Raw genomic sequence first — 11769 nt, forward strand, 5'->3', positions numbered from 1 at the left:
CAGTCCTTCAACAAATGAACTAGCTTACAATACGTTAGTTCGTGCAGTCTTAGAGTATTGTTCGTCTGTGTGGGACCCTTACCAGTTGGGTCCGACTGAAGAGATTGAGAAGGTCCAAAGAAGAGCGGCAAGATTTGTGACTGGTGCATTTAGCCATCGCGAGAGCGTTACAAATCTCGTAGAAAGTTTGAAGTGGTACACACCTGCAGATAGACGACGCGCTAAACGGAAGGGGCTGCTCACTAAAATCCGAAATCCGATCTTCGCCGAGGACGTAGAGCATATATTATTACCACCAACATTCAAATCGCGCAGTGATCACGATTCAAAGATAAGGGAAATTAGAGCTCGTACTGAGGCGTTCAGACAGTCGTTTTTCCCTCGCGCGATCCGCGAGTGGAACAGAGGGGGGGAATTATGAGTTTGGCGCGAATTGTGCCCTCCGCCACACACCGCTTGGTCGTTTCCACGCGTCACTGGTGGCAGCACAAATTAGGTGGTTGGCATTGTCATCCACGTGGTGGCAAATAGAACAAAGCGGAGTGTCCGACAATTAGATGGTGTGAAGACGTTGATTTGTGGCAAATCTTCTACACGCGACGTGGTATCGTGTCGCCTAGACGTTGGAGGGAAGGAAATGCCGGTGAACATGACGCCAAACCGTGGGCTATCGCTCCGATGGATGTTTGAGTTCGACGTTGTTGCTGAATATGTAATGAAGCAATGGATTCGAGGAAGGCGCGTGCTCGGTAAGTGAGTGTGAGCATAACTGAAGGCGAAGATGAAATCAGAAACGTGCGTCAGATGGTGCGTGATGTGGTCTACTGGTGCTGACGGTGATAAGGTCGCGGACACAAGAATGTCCAGTAAATTGCGTAAGGGAGGCGCCCCCATTCCTCTGCTTGTGGATGGTGGACGTGTACAAAGACGCCGCTCGGAGTCGCACATTGACGAGTCCGAGGCCCAACGCTCGCGGGGGGAGAGGGTGAGCGTTTCGTAACGGATCTTAAAGAGCTTACCTGCCGTAAGAAAGTATCCGAACGCGGCTGCGTCCAGTAGTTGGTGGCAGCGGGGGTACCTGTGCGACGGGGACCAATATGGACGTCACATGTTGACTGAGGTATTCGACACGTTGTAAATAATCGAGTTGGCGGAGGAGATTTTGTCGCATTGCCTTGCGAATAATGGAGAATACGCCGAAAATTGATGGCAGCGGAGCGGCTTACTGTCGAGGTGAAAATGATACCAAGGTATCGCAGTTTCTGTGCTCACGGGAAAGGTGGTAAGTCGTCGTGTGACAGACCGCGTCCAAAGGGCATCGGTGAGGATTTAGCAACATTCTCGTTACTCCCTGTTGCAGTTCCGTAAGTTGACATCAAATCAAGAACCATTTGTGTTTCATTCCGTGAGCGGACTAAGAGCAGGAGGTCGTCTGCATACGCACGACACTTAAAAGTGTGCTGTCGCAAAGTGAGACCCGAAAAGTGGGTCGTCAGGCTTCCGATGAGTGGCTCCAAGCTTATGGCATAGAGTAGTGTCGAAAGCGGAAAAGACTGCCTTATGGAGTTCCGGATGATCGCTGGTCACGCCACACGGCCATTGTCTGAATCAGCGATTCGGCGCTGTCGTACAGGAGCCGGGTGATATCGATAAAGACGGATGAAAAAACAATTTGGCTCATTACTGAGAACAGAAAACGATGCCGCACCTTGTCTAACGCGCTGTCAAGATCAATATCAACCACCGCGGCGCTGAGTCTGTACGCCACTGCCAGTGCAATTAAATCACGAAATTCTCTTGTGGAGTTGTCTGTTCTGGGGATGGAACGCTAGGTAATATCTTGCGGCAACGCGTCGCCCGGAGCCGTGCAAAAATTTTATAGTCGACGTTAATCAGTCAGGGGGCGGTAATATGCTGTCGTCACTCCCGGTGTCCGTTTGTACATGGGTATAATGCACTGCTGGCCATTAAAATTGCTACACCAAGAAGAAATGCAGATGATAAACGGGTATTCATTGGACAAATTTATTATACTAGAACTGACCTGTGATTACATCTTCACGCAATCTGGGTGCATAGATCCTGAGAAATTAGTACCCAGAACAACCACCTCTGGCCGTAATAACGGCCTTGATACGCCTGGGCATTGAGTCAAACAGAGCTAGGCTGGCGTGTACAGGTACAGTTGCCCATGCAGCTTCAACACGATACCACAGTTCATCGAGAGTAGTCACTGGCGTATTGTGACGAGCCAGTTGCTCGGCCAACATTGACCAGACGTTTTCAATTGGTGTGAGATCTGGAGAATGTGCTGGCCAGGGCAGCCGTCGAACATTTTCTGTATCTAGAAATGCCCGTACAGGACCTGCAACATGCGGTCGTGCATTATCCTGCTGGAATGTAGGGTTTCGCAGGGATCGAATGAAGGGTAGGGCCACGGATCGTAACACATCTGATATGTAACGTCTACTGTTCAAAGTGCCGTCAGTGCGAACAAGAGGTGACCGAGACGTGTAACCATTGGCACCCCATACCATCACGCCAGGTGATACGCCAGTATGGCGATGACGAATACACGCTTCCAATGTGCGTTCACCGCGATGTCGCCAAACACGGATGCGACCATCATTATGTTGTAAACAAAACCAGGATTCATCCGGAAAAATGACGTTTTGCCATTCGTGCACCGAGGTTCGTCGTTGAGTACACCTTCGCAGGCGCTCCTGTCTGTGATGCAGCGTCAAGGGTAACTGCAGCCATGGTCTCCGAGCTGATAGTCCATGCAGCTGCAAACGTCGTCGAACTGTCCGTGCAAATGGTTGCTGTCTTGCAAACGTCCCCCATCTGTTGACTCAGGGATCGAGACGTGGCTGCACGATCCGTTACAGCCATGCGGATAAGATACCTGTCATCTCGCATGCTAGTGATACGGGGCCGTTGGGATCCAGCACGGCGTTCCGTATTACCCTCCTGAACCCACCGATTCCATATTCTGCTAACAGTCATTGGATCTCGACCAACGCGAGCAGCAATGTCGCGATACGATAAACCGCAATCGCGATAGTCTACGATCCGACCTTTATCAAAGTCGGAAACGTGATGGTACGCATTTCTCCTCCTTACACGAGGCATCACAGCAACGTTTCACCAGGCGACGCCGGTCAACTGCAGTTTGTATATGAAAAAACGGTTGGAAACTTTCCTCATGTCAGCACGTTGTAGGTGTCGCCACCGGCGCCAACCTTGTGTGAATGCTCTGAAAAGCTAATCATTTGCATATCACAGCATCTTCTTCCTGTCGGTTAAATTTCGCGTGTGTAGGACGGCATCTTCGTAGTGTAGCAATTTTAATGGCCAGTACTGTAATTCTCGTGACAAAGGATGGCGGTACGGCGTTCCCCATTGTCGACAGTTCATGGAACGTTGTCGTCCACCTCGACGCCATTAGCGCAAGGAAGGCGCGTTGGCAAGCCGTCGATGCCAGGTGATTAATCCAAAGCACCTTTTTTGACTACATCGTGGACTTCGTCGCACGTAACAGGCTTCCTCAGCTCGTCAGCATTGTCGCCGGCCTTGGTGCGAATCACATCTTTAACAAACTCCTCAGCGCGGTTGCTGCTAGTCTCTTCCTGGTACATTGTGCGGTAGTGGTCTACAAGTCACTGACGATTTAGGCCTGGCAAGTGACGTGCTGGGCGCGACAGGTGTAGATCTCGGTGATGCGATATGATGCATGAAGGGGTGTTCCTGTTCCTCCGAATCTTGGCGTCGGCTCCGTATCATTGCCCCGCGCAGTTTACGACGTGTCCTCGATACAATTTGTGGCTTAATCCTGCTGTCTTCCCTCTTAGTTTCAGGGATGGGTAGCTGGGCGTCCAAGTCACCAAGAACAGCGTAGAAATAGTCGGTAGCGTGCCGGCGCCATGCACATACTTCCTTGCTGTACTGAATGACGGTACGTCTAATGGCAGGTTAAGTATGTTGCAGCATCCAAGTCAAGGTTCTGCAGTACCTAGGTAAGCGTTGAAAACATTCGGGATTGTGGAGATGGAAGGTGTTTAGCTTCCATGGGTCACGACTGCCCCAGAATTAGCAATGAATGAACATGTTTCACAGTCATCTATCTACATTTGCAATGATACTCACAAAGTCGAGAAGGGGCGGGTTTGCTATGATACTGAAATTGGGAAACTTGCTGTTGCATCATTGGTCGGTGTTAAAATTACTCTAAAATTGCTAAAATTGTTCGCACTATCAACTGTGATGCTTATTATTACAGTACATCGGCAGTGTCTTTTCCATACCATCTGTCCACAGGCACACTGTTGGTTGCTACATACTAATTGACTAACATCGCTTGTTTGAGTGCGAGAAAGAGTATTGGAGGAGGGGCAACACCTTCTGGGGGTGGCCAGCACCAAAACAGTTATCACATACATGCTACAATATGAGGAATCAGTCGAAATTGAGCCATCAGCTATTCCGTCACTGTGACAGATGAGTTTAAATGTAGAACTCATCACTCACCTTCAGACAGCAGGTAGGAAACGCTCCACAACGCTGCCAAAGTCTTCCAGTTTTCTTATGTTGCAACTGTCTTTTATTTAAAATCATTCAGTGTATGTGGTGTGTTATGGTAGCAGCAATAACAAAATGATTTACACTGTGCAACGTCTAGTTTTCTGCGGGAGGGAACAGATCAGAATGTGCTAATGTCAGTTTAGAACCTGTCACAGACCTCAAAGGTGTGGCGGAAAAACAAAATGTATGGCTGTGTACAAAGCGTGTTACAACAGAAAAAACAGTGTTTCAAATAACGACACAGGGTCACAGGGAGCATCTCTTGTGACGTACAGTATGTCTTTTATAATACCTCATGTTGCAGCAGCAGGCTTCGTTTATCTCCGACCTTACACATCATGCACAGTTGGCGGAGCTACGATAACATTTCCTGTTTCCATCGAATTGTTAAAAAGTCAGTCCTGTCGCAGTAACTCAAATTAGCCTGATTCTACATGGGTTGCAGAAGGTGGTAGATATAGCTTTCTCCGACTTCCACTCAGTTCTAACTTACATTGGAACGATCACATGTGCAGAGCTGCAGGGATGGTAGCGCAGAGTCTGAAAGGCAGTTGCAAGATGCATAGGGACTACCTAAAACCACAATGGAATTTTACTGTAGCAGATAGGTTCGAGAAAGGTGACTCGTTTCGAGATATGAGAGGCCAGAAATATGATTCACTAGTGGCTGTAATTATTAAAGGACTTCTCCATCGGATTCAACGTAGGTATGTGGTTGAATGGAAAGACTTGATTCCAAATCATAGACATCATTTTTAACGAAATCGTAGCACTTGAGATCTGAAAAGCTAGTGTACATTTCTTACGACATCAATCAGCACACCATCTACTACTGTTTGTGATCCTTCTCAATCAACCATCGCCCATAACCCAGTCGATATATCACCGAACCTCTGACATGGCATCGAGACAGAATGAATTACAAATACTGGTGAAATATCTAGCGGCGGCGTGAGGGAGTTTCAAATACGTTTCATACCACATTCCTTAGCCGAATCACTTTCTAAATTCGGTAAATTTTAGTACGAGGTTGCACTGTCGGCGACTTGTAACCGCACTGTTGGTCTGATACTATACACTCTAGCGATCACCGACTGTACTTAGTGTCATGGTATTTTTCTGGAAAAACCACTTCATTCTGAGGTGATGCCATGCCTCGATATATAAAGTCGGTATTGATTTTAACATGGATACTTGTGTGTACCTGTAGAACAAAGACCGCTTGTGTTAGAAGTATGGTCGTTGGGTTCGTGTTTTTTAACATCTGGTGGTTTGTAAGACGATTACACCTCTCTTTCTAAGACACAATGGTACACTCGCAAGAAAAACTTACGAGACATGTCCAGCCATCGCTGATTTCGGTCAGTATTATTTCCTGTCGCTGGCAATCAGTTATTGACCAAATATTATACCTAGTAGTAGGGGGTGCGTGATTGGTTCGCCATGAGCATCAGGCTTATAAAGTATGTGTCTGTTACAACATGCGCAAAGGAAATGACTATGCCCAGTCGTAAGGAAGGTATGGACTTGACGTGGAATACTGTGACACCAAAGGGAAGAGTATGCCAAGTCATAAGAATAGTACAGATATTTCCAGAGCCACGGCCATCAGCCGGGTGTATTTCCGATACTTCGCTCATTGTCGAATGTCATAAAATTGAGGCCGCGATCGTAACGTTTAATTGTAAGTACTAAAAAACTAAACTCCTCCCGAACAGGCCATAAAGGCCCAACGGTACTGACCGGCCGTCGTGTCATCCTCATCCAATAGGCATCACTGGATGTGGATATGAAGGGGCATGTAGTCAGCACACCGCTCTCCCAGCCGTGTGTCAGCTTCCGAGACTGGAGCCGCTACTTCTCAATCAAGTAGCTCCTCAGTTTTCCCACAAGAGCTGAGTGCACCCCGTCTGCCAACAATGCTCGGCAGACCGGATGGTCACCCATCCAAGTGCTAGCCCAGCCCGACAGCGCTTAACTTCGGTGATCTGACGGGAACTGGTGTTACCAATGTGGCAAGGCCGTTGGCTAATTGTAAGTGCGGGGATAAAATATATGTGGCCGGTTTTGTAGGATGATGATTCTGTCTAGGGGTGCGCGGCGTGCTGGCGGTGGCCTATGGCGGGAATGATTCACATTTCCAGCTAACGGTAGGAACTGTCTGAATGGAGGCGCCTGTTGGGATGCAGGAACGTAGCTGACTTAACCTCTAGATGACCAAATAGCGAACTAATATTTAGTTTGTGTTGGACAGCTTTCGAGATCGCATGGAAATTTGAGAAGTTTAATATGGACGCGTGTTTGCGCTGGACCATTATTCCCTCCCATGTAAACTGTCCGGTTGACTGCTTCTTTACATTTCATGCCTTTATTTAGTTAAGAGAACATCGATTTTGGTGTTGCATTTAGCAGGTGAAAGACAGGTGGAAGACACATTTATTGGTTCTCTAGACATGAGAAACTCCTTAGTTGACTTTGTAATTTGTAGGGATGATTTGGAATCTGTAACATCACCGACATCAGTTTCGTGAGTGGAAATATCAGTTTCCTCTATTTTTTTGAGGTCTTCTCAGAAGTGACAAGTTTCTAGTTACTCAGTGGTTTACAGCATACTCCACCTCCCTAAATTTTCGGGTTTCTAGAGAAATAATTTACAGCCTATATATTCGGAATTATGTTGCGCGAGCGATCAGTAGCATGCTGCTATGTGCTTGATATCAAGAAGTATCGCGAAAATATTCTGGCAAACCATTTGAAATTACATATGTTCTTGTAATCCCAGAGTCTGGAGATGGATGTAGAGAAGCAAGAAGGTCGGGGCCATAAACAGTAACGCCTTTGTGCTGAGGGGAGCCGGCCCCGGATGTGTAAAACAGTTTTGAGACTGACTTTGGTCCACTGAGGGCGCTCTGGTAACACGTCGGGAGTGGATGACTGCCCGACCTCACGGGAATTATCTAGTGCAGTGAGGAGTATACCTACGGTGCATGTGCTTGTGCTATCTGTCTTGGCACTATATGTACGAGTGTCTAGCGGTCGATAGCTATATGCATGATGCAAAAGGGGCGATTTTGTATGTCACAGGACATGAATTGTATGTTTATTACATTGACATGGTATACAGTGATATATTGTCGGGTTGGAGATCAGTTTCACGCTCTAATTTTCAAGCTTCCGTCCTCAGTGGAAGAGCAGTGTAATTGAGTAATAGTCTTTCCACATTTGACGATTTGTGGGCCACGTGGCAGGGTATAATTGCCAGTGCAATATGGCGAACTGTCTAAAATAGTTTTGCCACTGAAAATCTCCTCTGCAGAAAGAAAAAAAGGCGGACAGTGCTTCCACACCAGTGGCATCAGTAATTTGGTAGGTAAATTCTGTAAGAGCCAATCATAAAGCTCCATTCATTCATAAGACATCATTTGTGCCAGGACATAGCAGCTTCTACGAACTGATTTGAACAAGATGTAGGCAAGGTATCTACGGAAAGTTCTGGGAAAGCAAGTGTTCAAAGACAAGTTGAAGCAGACCATCCATCTCTTGCAGGGATGGCGTCACTCATCCACCACTGTGGCATTAGGACATCTCCAGACCTGTAACTGTAGAACACCGAAAATTTTAGCCACTTTTTTCTTCTGTAGGACAGTGCTTGGAATTTTGTTTGCGTAATTGTTCTGATTTTCATGTCTGTGCTTAGACAGTGCTCTCTTTCCAAACAACAAGAATGCTTTTATGATTAACGGTGATTTCACAGGTGTGCACAGACATGATGAGGGCTTTCAGCAATGAGAACATTTACTGTTACTGAGATGTTTGTTGAAAGCAAAACTTAACGATTTCCAGGAAGGGTAACATGTAATGGACAGGGTGCCACATTAGGACCACCAGGAGGAATACATTCAGTGTTATTCTGGACTATTTTCGTAAACAGGTTCTGTTAGGTCAAGAATTTCCTTGTGGACAAGCTGAGACATCATGAAAGGTGCTAAAAAAGCGACTGTTAACTATTTCTACGACAGTTCACGAATTCCAGGAAGGGACTGATAAGTAATGGACGGGGTGTACCATTACATCTCTCTTAGCGCTGGACCCACAGCTCTACATCATTGCACCAGCGACGGTGCCTAGGTGAACACGTATTTCGCCAGGTATTTCTCAGGTGTCATGTAAGAAAGGGATGCTGCTGCATCATCCTCGCAGGACCCAAACTGACACCTGTGTGTGGTTCAGCAGCTGACAGCCACATTGTCACTTCATGGGGCCATGGGTGCATCTTGACTCCTGCCAGCATGTGTGGTCCAGTGGACAGGGGACAGCATGCGTCAGGTGACAGGATGTGTTTTTACTAGCGACCTTTTGTTTAGACTATAGTCTATCGATTTCACCAACCAAGAATATGGATTTAATTAATTTGCATAATTTTTTTATATCAACATGGTGTTAGTGGTACAATAGTTAAGGGGAGGGTGTGCCTGAGTGGGTGACATGAAGCAGAACAGCAGGATAAGTGCAGAACACTAGGTTAATTTGCATAATTTTTATGTAAAACACAGTACAGTAGTTTAGGAGGATGGATCACAAAGAAGAATGCGCCAGAAATGGCGTTCAAAAGGATGTGAAATTCGAAAACTGTACCAGAAAATGGTGGGAGGACATAACTAATTACTTAATTTGGTATCAAAGTCAGTACAATAGTTTAAGGAAAGGGGGTGTAAGTAGGCTGTTTAGGTTCTTATATTGGTAACGCCGCCGCCACGTAGCGCTCTCTGTATGAAAATCACTGGCTGTGCTGTGTGCAGTCTGTGGCTAGTTTGCATTGTTGTCTGCCATTGTAGTGTTGGGCAGCTGGATGTGAACAGCACGTAGCGTTGTGCAGTTGGAGGTGAGCCGCCAGCAGTGGTGGATGTGGGGAGAGAAATGGCGGAGACTTGAAATTTGTAAGACTGGATGTCAATTATGAATATTAAGGTAAATACATTGTTTGTTCTCTATTAAAATCTTTCATTTGCTAACTATGCCTATCAGTAGTTAGTGCCTTCAGTAGTTTGAATCTTTTATTTAGCTGGCAGTAGTGGCGCTCGCCGTATTGCAGTAGTTCGAGTAACGAAGATTTTTGTGAGGTAAGTGATTTGTGAAAGGTATAGGTTAATGTTAGTCAGGGCCATGCTTTTGTAGGGATTATTGAAAGTCAGATTGCGTTGCGCTAAAAAAATATTATGTGTCAGTTTAAGCACAGTCTTCTATAATTTTTCTAAGGGGACGTTTCAGGGGGTAACATGGAAAACCACTTAACAGAACAATAGGATAAATGCTGACAAAAGGCCGAACATTAGGTTAAGACGTCCAGAATGCAATGCCGAACATTATATTATGCAACCTGTTTCGCACATGTAAGTACTTCTTACAAGACCTACATCTTTCCAAACAGCAGAGAATGATGAGCAAGAGAAATCCAACCACCACAAACTGAATTTTTTATAAATAAACAATATATCCTTGAATTTCCCTTCGTGAGATCCTTCCTCTCCACCAAAGAGCCACCAATTTACATATATTCCATACACTGCCTTGAATCACCTAAATTGCTTAAATAAACAATATTCCACACATTGTCCAAATTGTTTAAACAATATTCCATACACAGCAATCGATTTCTGGGCAAATTCTTTAACCAAATAAATATATTCTATACACTGCCATAAGTAATAAACTATATTCTATACATTGTCTAAAGTGTTTAAACAATATTCCATACACAGCAACCAAATTCCCTCCAAATGACCAATCAACTGCATCTTTTTCCTGGCAATTTCTGGGAGGGAAGTTGGGTGGGGAGGGGTTTGCCAGAGGGGGAGAGGTTAATTAATTGATCAATTTAATTATGTAGTCAATCAAATGGATAAGAGTGAGAGGGGCTATTCCAATAACTCAGACCTGAAAGTGTACCTGTAGCAGCGAGGGGGAGGTTTCCTGAGTGGGGAGGGGATTGGGAGAGGGATGGGGAACAACAGGTTAAGTGCCTGTCAATCAAAGGGAAGGATCCTCTTAGCAGAACAATAGGTTAAGGATCTGTCAATCAAAGGAGAACAGTAGGTTAAGTACCTGTCAATCAAAGGAGAACAATAGGTTTGCCTCTGAGTGCATACCTGCCCCTGATGTAGGCAGCCCACTCTAACAAAATTCGCCACAACGAAGCTTATTCCACTGCTGATGTCTTACTGTGGGCCGCGGACATGGCAGAAAAATATCACACCTGCTAACAGTTTGAAAAAGCATTCCTAGACAAGTTGTGGTCCATCGCAATACAAAGGAAATTGAGGCGGGAAGTATTTAACCCGGTACCATTCAGCAGTAAACATGGAGGGTTCAGAAAATACTTTGAGAAGTATCTAAATGCAACCTGTTACTGGACTAACCGATATCACACGTAGTTGTCCTAAAAATTTTGAAAAGCCAACTGCTGGCTAATGTACATGAGAAAATTAATCACCACTCCTGAGCTCGGTATAGAAAATTTCCTCTCAGTTCTCGATTACATTGATTTTATTTACAAAGAAGGACCTGGGCAACCACAAAGTGATAGTGCGAACGCGAACCTCACTCGAACTAAGGAACAAGACAGCAGGAAAGGCATTATCAGTCAACACGATTGGCAGCCATATTCCCTTTGCAGCAGTACCAACAGGAACCAAATTGGTAACGGAAACGGACAAAAATTGAAGCGAGGACATACAAATAACCAAGGACAGAATTTCAGTCGGTCAGGGTTTAATGACCAGAGAGGTTATAGTCAGCAAGCGTATAATGCTCCGTCGGCCGCTGGCAAGGGCAGAACGCAACCGGGCGACACAATAAACCACCACCGCCTGCCTATAATCAGTACAATCAAAATTGCGTTTCGAATATCGGACAGGTACAATGAAAATCTGAATCGGGAGCCGCGCAGGATACTAACTGGGGAAACCAGACGCATAATGTGCACATAGTTGAGATAACCCCAAACGAGGAGGTCAGTGCACGGGGTAATTCGGAAAACGAACTGTTTTCGACAGTCCCCCGTTCGATGAGCAGCAATAGGGGTGAGGGCATCGAACTAGTTAAAAGCTGTTTTCTTATAAGACAACTGTGGTGACATCTGAGGTGGCCTGTGTCAGGAAGATATTACCGTCTGTGTAGATAAAAATAAAG

The 11769-nt window shown here is 45.7% G+C and overlaps 1 pseudogene; it reads right to left on the reverse strand.

Annotated features, from left to right (window-relative positions):
* Positions 1–6492: 6492 nt before the first annotated feature.
* On the reverse strand, positions 6493–6610 carry LOC126177803 (5S ribosomal RNA; annotated as a pseudogene).
* Positions 6611–11769: the final 5159 nt, after the last annotated feature.

Source organism: Schistocerca cancellata, chromosome 3 (assembly GCF_023864275.1).
Source record: "Schistocerca cancellata isolate TAMUIC-IGC-003103 chromosome 3, iqSchCanc2.1, whole genome shotgun sequence".
NCBI classification, from domain to species: Eukaryota; Metazoa; Arthropoda; class Insecta; order Orthoptera; family Acrididae; genus Schistocerca; species Schistocerca cancellata.